The sequence below is a fragment of the Mesoplodon bidens genome (genome assembly GCF_964165515.1).
Source record: "Mesoplodon bidens genome assembly, contig: HAP1_SCAFFOLD_49, whole genome shotgun sequence".
Lineage (NCBI taxonomy): Eukaryota > Metazoa > Chordata > Mammalia > Artiodactyla > Ziphiidae > Mesoplodon > Mesoplodon bidens.
This window is the reverse complement of record NW_027671810.1, coordinates 620,642-639,084: the sequence shown is the minus strand read 5'-3', so window position 1 is coordinate 639,084 and position 18,443 is coordinate 620,642. Positions and strand designations below refer to the sequence as shown.

Below are 18,443 nucleotides of genomic sequence, written 5' to 3'. Positions count from 1 at the left end.
CTTGAATGTTGACTTCATAACATAAACCATTAACAACAAGTTCTCTTGAACAAAATCTGCCTCCACACAAGTTCTGGAAGAGAAAACTGTTCTGCCTTCAAGTATTTTTCGTAAGCAATTATACTTTTGTGCTATCCATCTCAACCCAACTCTCTTTTAGGCAAACTATACCAAGTTTTTTCCATCACTCCTCCTATGCCTTGGTGTCCAAGCCACTCATGATCCTGGTCATACTCCTCTATGCACATTCAAGTGTATCAAATCCCCTCTTAATATGAAGAGCACAAACTGGAAGATACACCCGAGATTTCTTCTGTTACGATGTGGGCACTGTATTTTTACTAATGTAGCTACAATTCCTCGGCTTTTGAAAAATTCCCCTGCGATTCTATTATGAGTATGGGCTTTGGAGTCAGACCCCAATTTGTTTTCATAGATAATTTTGCAGTCTTGGACAAGTTACTTCACATCTCAAAATACTAAAAAAAAAATCATCTGTGAGACAGACATAAGGTATTTTTTTGAGGGTGAAAGTGTATGACATATGTAAAGCTCTTAGCACAGTACCTGATAGGAAATACTCAAAAATCATTAATTGATGCCTTTAACATCACTTCTACTTTCACAGATGCATCCATTGTTTTCCTTTTTTTCCCCCCACATAAACTGACACCAAATCTAGTACCATCCATCCTGTATTTAACTGATTTTCTCCCTGAAATTGAAGACTTCACATTTCCTATTATAACAGTTCATATGCTTTCATCTTCTCTTCCCAGTTTATTAAGATTTTCTCTAACTTTTGAATCCTATTGTGTTGCCTGCAGATTCGATAAGCCTGACCTTTAAGTCCTCAGCCAAGTCACTGATAAAGCGGTGACTAAAGAAGGACCAAGGACAAAAAGCCCTGTGACACATAAGGAGGATTTCATCTAGGTTTACATCCATTTCCACTTTTCATCAGTTGTTTAATGAGTTGTGAATAGAGCTTATTGCACTGACATCTGACACACATTCCTTCATCTTTCCACAAGAACATCCTGAGAGAAAAACCAAGCTGATAAATTTGTCCCTGGCATCCCCACATCTATTTACCCAGTAACTCTGTTAAATAAGAAAGTGACACTTGCTATGATTTAGTGAATTTACACTGGCTCTTCATGCTCATTTTCTTTTCCAGTTATCTGTAACTCATCTCTTTAATAATCCATGATTTTTCTTTTCCTCTTTCTTCTTCTTTGTGGTAGGCCAAATAATGCCCCTCCCCACAAATGCGTCCATGTCTTAATCCCAGAACCTGTGAATTTGTTACTTTACAGGGCAAAGGAACTTTACAGATGTGATTAAGGTCTTGAGATGAGGAGATAATCCTGGATTAACCAGGTGGGCCCAGGCTAATCACATAAGTCCTTAAAAGCATGGAACCTCTTTTCCTGGGTGTGGTCAGAGGGAGATCAAATTTTCTAGTTACGAGAGAAAAAGAGTTAGAGGGGTGCAGTGTTGCTGGGGTTTGATATGGAGGAAGGGGGCCACAAGGCAAAAGAACATGGGCAGCCTCTAGAAGCTGGAAAAGCAGGGAACATATACTCCTCCGGAGTCTCCAAAAAAGAATGCAGCTCAGCCAACACTTTGATTTTATCCCAGTGAGACCTGCATTGGACTTCTGACCTTGAGAACTGTAAGATGGTATACCTGTGTTAAGCCACTAAGTGTGTGGTAATTTTTACAGCTACCACAGGAAACTAATACCTCCTCCTCCTCCTCCTCTATTGTAAATATTTACTTTGAGTCGGCATAAATTTTTCTTCAAATTCACTTTTGGCCAATTGGGGCTTAACTGGTCCAAGGCATAAGAGACCACCAGTATGTTGGGTGAATTGCAGGAAATCATCAATCTCCTAATAACGAATTATCCTTCTCTCTTTACTAATGCAGGTAAAAATGAAATAGCTCCAGAGCAAAACTTAGAATTCTTATAATCACTGTGACTAATAACTATATCTCTTTTTGAAAAATGTAAAGTTCTTCTGGTCTTTACTCCCTTGCACCTCTGATGTAATTTAATAAAATCAGGTGCAGTTTTACTGAATGTATTCTATCCTTACAACACGTACAATAATGTTATCATGGAAACTACCTTTGTGAACCAGAGCCCAACTCTCACCTAAGAGTTCTGTGACTTTCAGAGAATTCCCTGGCAGTCCAGTGGTTAGGACTCTGCACTTTCACTGCCGAGGGCCCGGGTTCCATCCCTAGTCAGGGAACTAAGATCCCACAAGCTGCGTGGTGCAGCCAAAAAATAGTTTTGTGACTTTCAGCAGTCACTTCCATCCCTCTGCACCCCAGTTTTCATACCTAGAAAAATAAGGACATTAGACGGGATAATTTCTAAGGTCTCTTTCTTCCTCTCAATTGCTGTGTTCTATCAGAGTACAGATTAAAAAAAAAAGTCCCTGTTTCTTTGCTGAAGGATAAACCAGTTGAAGTACAGTACTTCAATCCTTTGTTCATGCCCGTCCCTCCACATGAAATGCACTCTTCTTCTCCTTTATTTTCTCTTACCACTTACATCTCCAGGTAGTAAAATCCTACTCTGCTTTCAAGTTCCAAATCAAATGCCACTTATCATGAAGACTTCCTTGATCATAGCATCAGGAGCTCATCTTGCTCTCCTCCAAAATGCTCCGGCACTCATTGCCTGTAGGCTTATCACAGACTGAGTTATTATTCTTTTCTGTTGCAACATCTTGCCACTCCAACTGGACTATTGCTTCTCGAGGATGGGGACCATGTTCCTTGTTGTCTCCTAATAGCAGGTGTTGAGTAAATATCCTTCCTTCTCTCCTATCATAATGGAAGTGGTGGCCTACTCATTCTGAAGCCTACCTCTTTCTGTCTTCTGATTCTATCCCTCTTGCCTCTCACAAACTTGGTGACATCCATTATCCCCCATCGCTCCTTTTCCTTCAACTTCAACTCCTCTTTCAGTCTCAGTCCATCAGCTCAGTTATCTTCCATTAAAAAAAAAATTCCTCCCTTGGCTCATGCCCAACTCTAGCTACATCCTTGGATCTCTCACTGCCAAATTTCATGAAGGAGTTGAGTCATTCACAGTTACTGCCTCAACTTCTCCGTCTCTCATGCCTCTCTCTCTCCACTCTAGGCTGGTTTTCACCCCATCATTTCAACAAAATATACTTCCTCCAGGGTTACCAATGTCCTCCAAGTCACCACAGCCATTAGACACTGTATTTATCTTCTAGGCAGCATTTATACTATCGACTCTGACCAGCTTTTTCAAACACTGTCCTCCAATGTCTTCCATGATTTTACACTCCTCTTTCACCTAGATGTTCCTTTGGCCTACATTGCCAGCTTACCTTCTATTATTCACCTCTCAAATACTTAACTTCCTTAGAGTTATATCCTAGACCCTCTTCTGCACTTGGTCTATAAGGTCTCTCTAGATTGTTTCCTTCCCCAAGACTCCAACTTTCATGAAAAAGAGAAAACTAGAGAGGCAAGGCCTTTGCTCTCCATAAGTTTATATCCTAATGTAAAAAAAACAGACAATAGGGACTTCTCTGGTGGTCCAGTGGTTAAGACTCTGCATTTCCAATGCAAGGGGCCCGGGTTCGATCACTGGTCAGGGAAATAAGATCCCACATACCACCACTGAGCCCATGCGCTCTAAAGTCTGCGTGCCCCAACTACAGAAACCCGCGCATCGCAACTAGAGAAGTCTGTGCGCCGCAACAAAGAGCCCGTGCAGACAAAATAAATAAATAAATAAATAAAAATTTAAAAAACAAAAATAAAAGACAATAGATAAGCAGACAAATAAATTATGAAATAATTTCATATGGTGCAAAACTAGACATAAAGAATGTCTGCATACAGAGATCATACAACAATAATTTGTGTGTGTGTGTGTGGCCGTACCACCCGGCTTGCAGGATCCTAGTTCCCCGACCAGGGATCGAACCCGGGCCCTCGGCAGTGGAAGCTCAGAGTCCTAACCACTGGACTGCCAGGGAATTCCCCATACAACAATAAACGTAACATTAAGTTGCTGGTCGACACATGTAGGACTCAGAATCCGAATTAACAATTTGAATTCACTCGGACACGTGCAGCTGGCCACTCTACCCCACGATCTGAATGCAGCGCTCTCTTCGATGTGCAGGCTCCTCTGAGTCCAGTCTGTTGACCCCATGCTGTGTGATGACTCAATGCTTCCACCTCCTGTCTCCATTTAAACGACGCAGAGCCTTCCTCTGTACATCCTGTGATGAAGTCATTGGGCCTTCACTTGGTGAGAACAACCTTCACATATTAACTGCCTGTGTGTGTGTGTTTTCCAAATCATTTGTCTCCAACAATTAAAGTGGCACTCCCTGGAATCAACAAAAATCTCAAACACAGACAAAAATCCAGGCCCTGAAAGCACATGGCAGCTCTCTGTTAAGTTGATCATCCAAAGGAACCAAAATATGTTGACAGTCACTTATTATGATCATCAAAAGGAAAACACAAAATTAAGTTCTTGCAGAGAACTCAAGGCCCCTTGAAAATACAACTGCAGGCTTTCAAGGATCTTCAGACCCTAATTTGAGAAACACGAATAACGTGAAAGGTCCTTGACTTAAGATCAAAAATTGTGGATACACATTCCAGCCCTGACATTTGTAACGAGTGGGCCTAGGCTATTCACTTTATAGATTTGTTAGAAAGACTAAATAAAATCATAGTACTAAGATTATTTGTGAAATCATGTTTACAGCATGTTAGAAGATGTCTTAGCCTAGTCTCCTAGAAAACAGGATAAGAGCAAGCCGTGGGCTAACACTTCATAGAGAGTGCTGTCCCAGGAAAGCAGAGGAGGAAGGAAAAGCAAAAAGGTCACAGCCATTATTTTGTAATAACTTTCAATGGAGTATCATCTATAAGAACATTGAATCACTATTTGTACACCTGAAACTAATATAATATTGGAAATCAACTATACTTCAATTAAAAAGAAAGAAAGAAAAGAAAAGCAGAAAGGTCTGTTGTTCAGTAATCAAGAATAGGAATACTGCAACCCTCTTTGCCCCATCAGGTGTTCAGGTTACAATCAGAAAATACTAGCCTACAGTTTTGCATTTAAATTATCTACTCAATTATACTATTTAAAAAATAAATCTATACTCTCCTGCTTCCCCCCAAATTCTTCCTATAAATAGAAAATATAAAACCTTTTACTCTTAAAGACCATTTGGGGGGTTTGTTTTAGTATAGTCTTATGCCCCGATGATAGTCATGTGGACATGAAAGTATATTTGCTGAAATTAGTTGCCTGATTTGACAGGCAAAACTTGAGAAATGCAAACATGCAAACACGATTGCAAACACATAATGCAAAATGTCTTATACAAATGGCCGCAACCAAGGCAAAGTCCTGTTAATAAAACAGATTTTGGAAAAGGCTAAGAAGTAAAACATCTGAAGAGGCTAACTGCCCTGGGTTCACCATGAATATTAGTCTTATTTAACCTGTAAAAGATAACCAGAAGGAAATATATCAAAAGGCCTGCTCTGTGTTCCATCATTTTTTTCACCCAGACATTTTGCAATTTTCACTTCTCACTTCCAGGCTCTGTGCCTATTTTTAGACATTCAATAACACCTAGTATAAGCCACTGCATGTTAGGCATGAATTAATGAACAGTAATATCTAGGTTGCTGGCAACATATTGTGGCAGGGAGTCAGGCGAGATGGGTGGTAGAGAGAAGGAGTGTTTCATGCAGAAGCTTACACCAGGGAGCTGAGTAAAGGAACAATCTCTTTACGTGCTCTTACCAGTCAGGAGAAGAAAGCTCCTCCTGCCTAGGGGGCTTCGAACATTCCACCCACCATCAGCACCTGGAGAGGCAGCCATCTCAGCAGAATGACAATGGACGCCCTTGAGAGCGCACAGAGGGAACTCAATCAGGCCAGGAGACCACGGTGAGCACGGCTGTTCCCGTGGGTTGGCAGAGGCAACAGTCAGAAATAAGAGGTAAAAAGTGGACATCTCAGACAAAACCAAATAAGACAAAAGCAATGGAGAGCATGCAGAAGAGAATCCAGTCTGAACAAGCATAGAGAATTCCCTTAGACACATGAATTTACAGTGGTCCTAGCTTCTTTCAGGAGGAACCTGAGGTGAACATAAAAATTCACTAAAACCCCTTACACAATAGTGTATATAAATATGACTGTAAACTACTATGTATTTGGTTTTCTTTAGAATGTGAGTCCAGTCATTCTCCATATTTTGCCTTCTTTGGAGTCCCAAGTTAAAATGAATGAATGAATGAATCCTATAGTTCTTACCATATATACGTGTCTGGATTAGGTTTTTAATTGCTGGCTTTTATCAAGACTCTGGTTGCCAAGATGGTCAAAATCAAATAAGAATTCTTTTCAGATCTATGTGCAACTATATTACATATATTTATAGTGGGTATCTGCTATTTTGTTTGACTAGAACCCCTCCCTCCTTCCAAGAAAGAAACTCCCTTCTTGGAACTGCTCCTTTCCACACTCCAAACATATGGTTCAAGAAGTTCTTAGATGACCCCATACCACTGACACAATTGATTTGAGCAGGCTGGGGCCCCTGCCTAAACTCAGGACAATCAGCACCTTCCCTAAGATTTTTCGATCTGGAATTAAGAAATAAAGTCAGGGCCCCTTTCGTGCTCTAGCCGACAACTGTGAAACTCAAGATCTATTGTACAATACACTGAGACAGAATGACGTGGACGACCAGGAGAAGCAGAAACGAAGGCAGAGGGAGAGAATCCTGGTAGCACTTTGGCTCCCAGTTTTATCGTTTTGTATTAAATTTTTTACTGCTTCCTTGTCTTTCCCATAGATTGACTTTTTTTTTTTTTTTTTGCGGTACACGGGCCTCTCACTGTTGTGGACTCTCCTGCTGCGGAGCACAGGCTCTCGACGCACAGGCTCAGCGGCCATGGCTCATGGGCCCAGCCGCTCCGTGGCATGTGGGATCTTCCCGGACCAGGGCACGAACCAGCATTCCCTGCATCAGCAGGCGGACTCTCAACCACTGCACCACCAGGGAATCCCCATAGATTGACTTCTAATCCTGCCTTTGGTTAATTAAAATATCCCAATATCCTCCCAATAAACCCTCCCTTTTTCCTAGACAAGTTCAGTTTGGATTTCGGTTGCTAGCAACCAAGGGGATCCTGAGTAGTAAAACAATGTGGTATTGTTTGACTATAGTAAACAATACTAAACTAAACTATAGTATAGTATTATTGTCTTACTCCACAAAGGATGAACATGAAAATGTATAATAGCTAAAGGACTAGGTGGTGATTCCCAGTCACACACCTTTCTTCTCACTAACCTTGATAAGTGGCTTGCCAAGCTTAATCTCAAGAATTAGGCTGATATCAAAGTGAAAAAAAACCTTCACATTGTTATACCACACTAATGAAAGGGCAATTGCTGTGGGAGTTAGCAGGAAACAGTAAGGATCTTCAGAGGTCTTCTTTCTTTCGTTCTTTTTATATTATTATATTTTTAAAAATCCTTTGCTTCTGAACCCTTTGCTCCACAGGCAGTGCAGCTGGGAAGCCATGGGTGGTCCCCTCCTCACTCCCCAGGATGGGCAGAGATGACTCACCTCTTGGTCAGTGCCCCTAACTAAGCAGGGTCCGAGGCTGGGAGAAATCATAGGAGTTACTTTTACAAAACAAAGGTTTTTCTGCGTGCTGTGCAGAGACAATCTAGGACTGGCTGGCTGGAGCTGGGGCATCTGAAACAACTGTAGCAGAAGGGCAACAGCGTAGAAAACCCCTCTGCTGGGCCCCTTCCTGCCTCCTACCACCAAGCCCACATTCAGAGGAGAACAGAGACACTAGTGCCCATCTGGCCCAGAACAGCATTTGCACCCTTTGAATCTTCCCTTGGGGACAGATTTGGGAAGCAGAAAGGTTTTGTTTGTTTGCTTGGTGGTTGCCGTTGTTGTTTTTCGGAACCCTTAAGACAACACAGCACCACAGTGACAACCCTCACCGTGTCAGTGACTGGGCGGTGAAACGGACAGAGCACCACCCAAGGTGAGCAAAGACTAACGAAGACTCGATCTGCTCAGCAACCCCCAGACCGGCTCCTAACATAGAGACAACCACACGGTGAATGGGTCTGTGGGATGAGCGCCACCAAGCAGGGCAGGCACCCCCCTACCCCCTGCTGATGCCCACGCAGCAAACTATTATTTTTAAAAAGAAAATCTGAAATCTTCACCACCTCCCCAGTCCAATCACACTTACCCCACCTCCCCCTCACAATCTACACAATAGTCCCTCCCTCACTGTTGGCGGCGAGGAAGTGTAAAAGCACTGCAGTTCAGTGATTGTTCCCCGTTCTTTCTCCTTTCTGGTGGGCATTAGCGGCAGTGTGAAGACTGGCCTGAGGTTAGCCAAATGAAATCTAGAGGGTTAGATTTTTAGCTAGTGTGTGTGTGTGTGTGTGTGTGTGTGTGTGTGTGTGTGTGTGTGTGTGGTCCTTAACAAACACACATTAAGAATCATGGAAAGGGACTTCCCTGGTGGCACAGTGGTTAAGAATCCGCCTGCCAATGCAGGGGACATAGGTTTGAGCTCTGGTCCGGGAAGATCCTACATGCCGCGGAGCAACTAAACCTATGCACCACAACTACTGAAGCCCGCATGCCTAGAGCCTGTGCTCTGCAACAAGAGAAGCCACTGCAATGAGAAGCATGCACACCACAATGAAGAGTAGCCCCCGCTCGCTGCAACTAGAGAAAGCCCGCATGCAGCAACGAAGATCCAACACAGCCAAAAAAAAAAAAGAAAGAAAGAAAGAATCAAGGAAAGAAATGCCCAGAAAGAACCCCTTCACAAGTGGGCCCGCTCTTCCGCCCCTTGGCAGAAAGCATCATGCCCAGAGAGCACGGCCGCGTTTAAGGTTACACAAGCTAGGCTAATATTTCAGCATGTCATTGAGTTAGTAGAGTGAGTACTATGACTTTTTTTTAATCGTTAAAAATATTTTTGCTGAGTATGAAAATCAGTGAAGGTGTTTTACTACTTGAGTTGTAGTCAGACCTACTGTTTATTACTTTTCACCATTTTTAACCCCTTAATCAAAGATTTCACAGCCTTTTGGCAGAATGCTGTGAGATATTTCACAAATGGGCTTCTGGATATGTTAACTGTGACTTTTAAAGGCTGGAATTTATAGTCAGCTGTATACTGTTCTCTTTAAAGCAGTCTCCTGAGGAGACAACAGTAATGCTGAGAAGAGCATGTGCTTTAGCATGAACCAGATCTGCGTTTGAATTCTCGCTTTAAGACGTGCTGTCTTATCTGATAATTAACCTCTCAGCCTGTGCTTTCATCCATAAAACAAGGTTACTAACGCCTACCTTTCAGGGCTGTTGAGAGATTAAAATAAGATAGTTGATGCGAAGTACTGATATAACTTTGGAAATACATAAAGGCTAAATAAATACTCTAAAGCTTGCCTTTAGAGCTGGCAATGCTTTTAAAAATATCTCAGTGGTTACAACCTTGGTTTTCCGGATTTTTGAAACTGCCAAAATTTATTTAAATTTCTACTCAATTCCAAGTCAATCCCCATGGGAACGGTGAACAAGCTGGGGCAATACCAGTTTTGGTCAGACACAAAGTTGGCCTCCTATGGAATGAGGCTGCTTTGGTTGTATTACTTGAAAATTGGTTCTGAAGAAATTGCCAAAGAGAATTTCTCAAAGTGGTGGCATGGCCTTCCATGGTGATTGTTAGCTTCTACTTCAAGCTTACACAGCTTCATCGGCCACTGTCCCTCTATCCCACCTAGAGTCTCAGATGCACAGTCACAGTCTCAACCAAGGCCACTTGGCTTACCACCATCTGGAGGTCTAACATTTCTGGTGTCACATTTACAAGGGCTGGACTCCTGAACTGGCCCTGCAATCACTCTGCTGACAACCAGGTCAGGTACCCAAGAAGGATAAATGTTACCTTCTTAAGAAGCTGCTCTTACCTTCCTTCCAATATTGACCCAGTTTCAACTAGACTCTTCCCAACTCCCAGTCCTGAGAAGTTAACTTGCTGAGCCCTCTCTGCTCTCCCTGATCTGCCTCATGCATGCCAATTTTCCTGCCATTTGAAACAGGTCCTGCTATATAGAAGGGAGAATCCCTGCATGGAAAGTTAGTCAAGTTCTTTTTTTGTAAGCAATAGAATCAAACTTTGGCTGGTTTCAATAGAGAAGTGTTTCTTAAAGGATACTGAGATTTGACAGGGGGCCAGAGAAGGCTGGACAACCAGGCTCAAGAAATGGGAAAGAATAAGACATTGGCCAAGACCAGAGCCAAAAATCATGCCAGCGTCCTTCTGGTGAGGACACTGCTGCCACCACCACTGAATGCTGGACCTCATGGCTTGAATTACTACCTCAGCACTGAATATCAGATGCTGACTTGCTCAAAGTGGCTGTCCCTATATCCCCCAGAAGGAGTCTCCACTGTGCCTGCTTCTTTGTGTAAATGGCTTCAGCCTGAAAGTCTGAAGGGGGCTAATTTGACTGGTTAATCCCAGGTTACATGCTGATGGCTTAGCTTCGAGGGAGCCCGAGAAGGTATCTACCTTTTTCAGTTTTTACCCCAGGATATCTCCACTATAGGTGTGTGGTAACACATTATCCACGATAATTAAATATCCATGATAAGTAATTACCCATGTGGTGTCTGCTTTGAAGAGGACATCCCTTCTAATGCAGTAAGCTTTAGCACATTGGGATTGTTAAACTTTGAAACACCATCCTGGAAAGCCTTAAAAGAGGTTATACCTTTAGTCTCAGAAATTTCACTTCTAAGCCTCTATAATGAGCATATAATGTGAAACAGACTAAGATTTCTTCAAAAATCAGAAATAGATAAATATAATACCAGGAAGGTAGCCATGCTCACAATTGGTGGAAGATATACAAGTGTTTGCTATTTTTTCATTTCTACTTTCTGTGTTTTTCAGATTATTATTACAAATGGGATGTACTGACTATATTTCTTATATATAGTTAAGAGTAATCTTTAAAATATGTTTCATTTCCTTATGGTCATTTGGTACAACAGTGTATCGATTAAGTTAGCTTATTCTAGATTTTGAAAGACTAAGAGCCACACAGTCAAATGCAGTTATAACTGCAGCCACACAGTTATACAAGTCACCTTATGAACAACTGTGGGTATTTCAGTATGGGCTGGGTATTAGATGATATTAGGAGATTATCTGGGAAGATATATGCTAAGGTCACAATGTCTACAACTTAATTTTAAAAGATGAGCAAAAATTATGTAAAGGAAATATGGCAAAATATTAAGGAGAGACGCATGTGAAATATTAAAAAGATTGAGAATAATCAGAGAGAAAAAGGAAAAGGATGACAAAAAGGATGCAAATATTAACCAGAAGAAACACAGTATAGCTGTATTAGTATCCAAGTAGTGTCTGAAGCAGAAAGCATCCCTAGAGACAAAGAGGGACACTTCATTCTGAGAAAAAGGTTACGTTCACAAGACAGAACAATTCTAAATTTTGTATGCACCTAATAACTTTGCCTCCAAAAAATATCTATCAAAAACTGAAGAAAGAAATGCATTTATACTTTTAGTGAGAGATTTTAACACTTTTTAAAAAAGATTTATTTTTGGCTGTGTTGGGTCTTTGTTGCTGAGCACGGGCTTTCTCTATTTGTGGTGAGTGGGGGCTACTCTTCACTGCAGTGTGCAGGCTTCTCATTGCGGTGGCTTCTCTTGTTGTGGAGCATGGGCTCTAGGCACGCGGGCTTCAGTAGCTGTGGCACGTGGGCTCAGTAGTTGTGGCACACGGGCTCTAGAGCACAGGCTCTATAGTTGTGGTGCACGGGGTTAGTTGCTCTGTGGCATGTGGGCTCTTCCTGGACCAGGGTTCGAACCCGTGTCCCCTGCATTGGCAGGCAGATTCTTAACCACTGTGCCACCAGGGAAGTCCCTTTAACGTAAATTTTAACCCTTGGGAAATAATAGGGTAAGCAAACAGGCAAGCAAAAAAAAAAGCAAATCAGCAAATACACATGATTCGAACAAGATTAACACACCGTGTAACTGATATACAAGGAACATTCCTACCAACAGCTACTGAAAACATTTCCTTCTTTAAGTGCACTTGGAGCACTTACAAAACTGACAAATGCTGGACAGCAAAGCAAGTCTCAGCTGCTTTTACAAGACTGAAATCTCACAGAATATGTTCCCTGGACATGGCAGAATTATGCTAAAACATTAATATGAATAGAAATGTAGATACCACTAGCAACAAGTTAACTAAAAAGTTCACAAGTGGCTTCCCTGGTGGCGCAGTGGTTGGGAGTCCGCCTGCCGATTCAGGGGACATGGGTTCTTGCCCTGGTCCAGGAGGATCCCACGTGCCGCAGAGCGGCTGGGCCCGTGAGCCATGGCCGCTGAGCCTGCGCGTCCGGAGCCTGTGCTCTGCAACGGGAGAGGCCGCAGCAGTGAGAGGCCTGTGTACCGCAAAAAAAAAAAAAAAAAATCACAAATATTTGGAAATTAAGAAATTAAACTCTAAATATCTTGTGATACAAAGAAGAAATCAGAAAAGAAACTAGAAAATACCTTAAACTGAATAATAAAGAATAAGTCATCTCCTCTAAGATGTTTTATGCTATACTAGTTTGCTAAACCAAAGATAGTCAGTTTTTGTTTAAAATAGTAATATTTTTCTTATCCAAAAAAGAGCTATACATGACCAGGTAAAAAATATCAAGGTCAACACAAAGAAACACCAATTCTAACTGCTTCAAAAAACAAGGGCCAATCTTTGGCTGAGTCTTTAATTTGCCCAGTGCTACACAATGTTAGGAAGGAAATTAGTCCAGCTGAAAGGTCCGGATGCATTTTTAATATGCACCTGATGGTGTTAATTCAGATTCATTAAACAGTACTTCTCTCTGTTAGAGCAAAGAGCAAGAAATAACTAAAGCCTTCTGGCTGAGTGACAACACACGACAGTACAGGAAATGTCACCCAACGCAGATAAAATACGACAGATGAGGAGCTGTAAGTGTGAAATAGACTCAAAAGAGTTTTAAACTAAACATTTCAGTAACGGACACCATAAGGAAAGAGTCCCTTGGTCAGGAATTTAGAAAAGAGACATTTGGTGTCTGTTCCAGGCTGCACATTTTCAGCAAAAGAAGTCTGTTCTACAATCAGAATTCCTAATTTGAGCTCCCCCACTGATTACGCTGTGTCCTTGGGCGAAGCATTAAGCGCAGCTGATCTTCGTGAAAGAGGGCATATATCAAACATAATAATGAGCGTGGATGTGCTTTGTAAACTGTAAAGGGCTGCACAAATGTTAATGATTACTGTGTCATAGCACTGTCTCAGCTGAACTTTTACTGATGTCACTGCATGAGCACAAACACTCTTGGAAGGTTTTTGAAGTAACCACTTAGAAACTGAATATTCTGTACTATACCACTTCCTGTCCCTTTTCAAATTCTCTCTCCCTTCTTTGCAAATTACTGATGTAATAACAATAACAGTGGTGGTGAATTGAGCATATAATAATGCGGCAGGCTCTGTGCTATGTACTTTACACATGTTATTATTAATCTCCAATACTTACAATAACCCTTCAAGGTAGAGATTTTCCAAATTTCTCAGATAAGGACACCTGGCACACAGAATTGGTGGCATTTAAGCCTGGGGTGGGGGTGAGAAGGGTGGCCTGGGGATGAGGGGTGGTATAAAAAAGTCCCCCTTTAAAAAAAATACCAGGGAGTGGAGTGGAGGGACAAGCATGCATATTTCAAGAAGGTTCCTGGAGTGATTCTGTCTTCTCCGGTCTTCTGTGGAGAGCTAAACTACTAGGCTAATTAATCTGGTCAAGCTGCTAGAGAGAATAGAATCTGTACTCAAATCCAGGCCTCTGCTAGCAAACTCATGCTTTTTTCCACTATATTCAATGTATTATATAAATTTAAATTTATTTCTAGTTCTTCATCATTAGTAATAGATGATCTTTGTAGAAAACTTCAAATATATTTAACTTTGTAGCACAACTTCACCTATAAAATATTTTTGCCAAGAACTTTTAACATGAATCTAATCAAACATCTAGACTTCCAGATTACAACAAATACACAGAATACAGAAATAAGTTACATGACACCATAAGGAAACAATCAGACAAATCTAGAACTTTGTATGTTCTGTAAGACAATGAGCCTGCACTTTTCAAAAAGTGAATGTCATTAAAAAAGAAAAAGTGGGGGAACAGTTCTATATTAAAAGAGACAGAGGAATAAAAACCAAATTAATGTGTGAACCTTGATTGGTGAACCAGGATTTGATGAAGAGGGCAATAAAAGACATTCTTGGGATAATTAAAGAAATCTGAATATGGAATAGACATTATATAATTCTATAGGATTGGTGCTAATTTGGGGGTGGGTCACCTAAGTTAGGTGTGATAATGGTATTATGGTTACTTGTGAGAGTGTACTGATTCTTGGAGATGTACGTTCAGGTACTTAGAGGCGAAACATGGTGTCTGCACTTTTAAATGGTTCAGAAAAACGTGTGTGTGTGTATACACATATATATATATACATATGGGTGTGTATATATATACATATGGGTGTATACACACACACACACACAGAGAATAAAAGATGTTAACAGTTGGTAAATCTAGGAGATATAGATGTTCAAGTTACTGTTCCTTCTGGTTCTCTATATGTTTGACATTTTTTAGGGGAAAAAAAAGAAATAGATAAAAAGACTATTAGCTTCATGAATGCTGGACTGAAACATTCTTGTTCACTCTTGCCTGGCTCATGGAAGATGAGCTCACTGAAGTTCACCAAGCTGAACTTCTTGCTCACTCCGTAGTGCCTGGCTCATGGAAGGTGCTATAAATAACTGCTGAAAGAAGAAACAAGTCAGGGAAGGAAGGAAGGAAAGAAGGGAAAGAGATGGGGAGGGAAGAAAAGAGGGAGAGAGGGGGGAAGAAAGAAGGCCATCCCTCCTGCCATCACCTGGGCACCCCCAGCATGAATGTGATGGTATATATCTTCCAGGAATTTTTTCACCACAAGGATAAATCCATTTTTTAAAAGTGCTGCATTTGTAGAATTACCAGGTTTTAGAACCAAAAGCACCCTGGAGACCGTCCACATCCTAATAACAGCTGAAGAAACTGAAGCCCAAAAGCAAAGTGGCTAAGGTCACCCGGTGAGTCAGTGACTGAGGGGGTAGTAGCTGTCCCATGACCAAGGCTCCTCCCTTCACACTAAGCTGTCTTGCTCCCATCTTTGGCAAAACTCTAAATCTACCTATTACATTTCAATGTAACCCCTATAAAGAGCCATACTTAGTTACTCACAGGCTTTCATTTTACTGAAAGTGAAGTTTTGCCCAGAACAGCAGTTTTGAGAACTTGTCAAACTTGTGGAAGTACAATTCCTTAAAGGACCAAAATGTAAAAGTAAATACTGATGTCATGCACTGTGCTAGGAGCTTCCATTATTGTATTTAGTTCTCCCAATAGCCCCGTGAAGTAGGCATTATATTTTACAGACAAAGTCTATTGCCTATAACCTGCCTCTTATGGCTAAAAGGTAACTTCAAGGTAGAAAAAGGAAGAGAAAGGAGAGAAAGAATAACAAACAACTGGATACATCCATGAACGCTGTGAGCATTTAAAACTGTTTCTTGATGAAACAGAATAATTATGCATATAGTCTTATGATGATGAAATTAATAAAAAGAGAAGAAAACTCACATGTTCAATAAGAAACTGGCTTAGTAAAGTGACAAATCCAGTGATAAATTATTTGATAGAAAAAAAAGAACACTAATTAGAATATAGGTATCCACAAGTTAAATTTTTTTTAATAGGTAAGCATATATATGCACTATAATTTATTAGATAAAAGATACTAATGCTAATGCAATTCATTTTAGGCTCAGTAATAACATGTGTTTCATTCATTACGTTTAGTATTTCCTTTAAAAAAATAAAACCCATGGGCCTCCCTGGTGGTGCAGTGGTTGAGAGTCCGCCTGCCGATGCAGGGGATACGGGTTCGTGCCCCGGTCTGGGAGGATCCCATATGCCGCGGAGCGGCTGGGCCCGTGAGCCGTGGCCGCTGGGCCTGCGCATCCGGAGCCTGTGCTCCGCAACGGGAGAGGCCACAACAGTGAGAGGCCCGCATACCACAAAAAGAAAAAAAAAATAAAAAAAATAAAAAAATAAAACCCAAAACTCCCTTCTTACAAAATGAGCAAAAAAATGACAATAAAAAGTGAAAGGAGTGAATGGTAAAGTCTAAAATTTAAGAAAATAATCCACAAAAGTTGAAGTAATGCTTGCTTCAAGAACAATTTAGCATTTACCAGTAGTGAGTTATACTTGAACAGAACTACATTTGATCTGAGATGTTTAAATGAGCAATATTTTAAATCTAGTTTGTAAGGATTTTCCCGGCCTCTCTGTCCTCTTTTAATCATATCAGGATGTTAGAAGCAATCAGAAGTGTTAACATTCAACTTATATGTTAATACTATTTTTTCCTCTTAAAACCTTGGAGAAATATTATTTCTATCAAGAAAAATAAACTAGACAATTGAAGACAAAGCTCCGTTTCATGTGAGAAACGAAAGAGATGCAGGAATTTTGAACTGGCTTGTGAGAGCATTCAGAAATTACTCCAGTTTTAAGTTTTGCAGAGATAAAGGTTAAAAATTTAAAAAGTAAAGTACTTAGGCAAGAGTTTGCCAGCTGTTAAATATTATACTGTAATAGAACTACAGGTTTGAGTAGAACCCTACATTGATGAAAACAGTCCTCTTTCAAATGATTTATGATGTCTATGTAGTGATTTATACTAGATCTTACCATTTTTCTTTTAAGCATATACATTTTAACTGAAGAAATGAAAAACTTTATCATAGTAAAAGATGATTTCTTAAGAATGGAAAAGGAAATAGTCTTTGATAGTCTATCAATTAGCAAAAATCTTCCAGGAGTATTAAGAATATACTTGAAAAAATTATCTGATGTATTTATTAGAAATCATACCTCCTTATGGATGAAAGTATCATTTTAACATGCTAACCAGTGACTAAAGTGTTTGATGACCTGATTTTTCTACCTAAATATTCACTTACATGCTCAATTTATAGAGCTCTAGAATCAGGACGGGTATTTGTCTTCAGAGCATGAAAGGCTGTGTATCAACCAGGGACATCTTTACTTAGAGACGGCCTATTGTGTACCTGATACGACATTAGGATAACCTTCGCCACTAGCACCTGATTTTCCACCATTAGATGAAGCAACTTTATGTAGGGAAGAAAGTTTGGACCAAGCATCAGAAGACCTGGGTTTTAGGCTTAACTCTGCCAGTAACGATCACGGCAATACTGGTTATCCCAGGATGGCCTCAGTCTGCTTATCTGCAAGAATCTGCAAGGTTAGGTGGCTGGACTACATCAGTGTTTGTTGAACTTGTTTTAAAATCCACAGATCCCTTCCTTCAAACAAGACTCCCACAGTACCTGTCACATCAAACTGATAACAAGGAAGCGACTCTGGCTGAAGAGGATTGGGAGGTCGAGAGTGGATCTGTCCACAGAATATCCAGAACCCCCAGGAAAGTTCCATAAAGCATCTTGGTGGCTCCCCCAAGCACAGTGTTAAAACCATTAGTTTAGTTTTACTTTAACACAAAAGTCATTAATAGACCACCCTCTGCTAAAGAAGGATAATAAAATAATTTTGCTTTGTCTGCCCAGTGTTTATTTATTTATTTTAATTTAAATATCATTAGGTGGGCTCGCACCCTCCAGTTTAGCCCAGTCTGTACCACTCTGTTGCTGACATCACTGGGCTTTTCACACACACATTCACGCTAACTCTTAGGGGGCTGAGGGGGGCTGAGTCTGTGACCCTGTGATCTAAAGTCTCCTTCACCAGTAACATTCTGTGATTAATATTGTTGTTTAACTGAGCATTGCTTTCTAACTGGTTTCCTTTTTTAAAATGCAAACATTTCTAAGAAGGGTAATGCAATCATTCCTAAACAATTTTAAGGTGAATGAATTTATCAGAATTTCCTCTCTAACTAGAGATACTGAAAATCACAGTTACAGTAGGGACTCATGGGACAGGTTACTGAAAGGTAAGAGAAAAAGGGAGGGGCAGGCACAAAAGATAAATTTGATTATCTTACCAAAATTCACCTGCGGGGGGCTTCCCTGGTGGCGCAGTGGTTGAGAGTCTGCCTGCCGATGCAGGGGAAGCGGGTTCATGCCCCGGTCCGGGAGGATCCCACATGCCACGGAGAG

The 18,443-nt window shown here is 40.8% G+C and overlaps 1 protein-coding gene across 4 annotated transcripts in view; it reads right to left on the bottom strand.

Moving 5' to 3' along the window:
• The window catches only part of LOC308611012 (UDP-N-acetylglucosamine--peptide N-acetylglucosaminyltransferase 110 kDa subunit-like), a 98,371-nt gene that overhangs the window by 38,505 nt on the left and 41,423 nt on the right, over nt 1–18,443 (bottom strand). The window contains exon 1 of one of the 4 annotated variants that reach the window (XM_081259964.1): nt 18,329–18,379. The exons of the other annotated variants lie outside the window; for them this stretch is intronic. The gene's annotated coding sequence lies outside the window, so the exon portion shown is untranslated. Of the gene's footprint in view, nt 1–18,328; nt 18,380–18,443 lie in introns of those variants that run through there. 4 annotated transcript variants of the gene reach the window in all.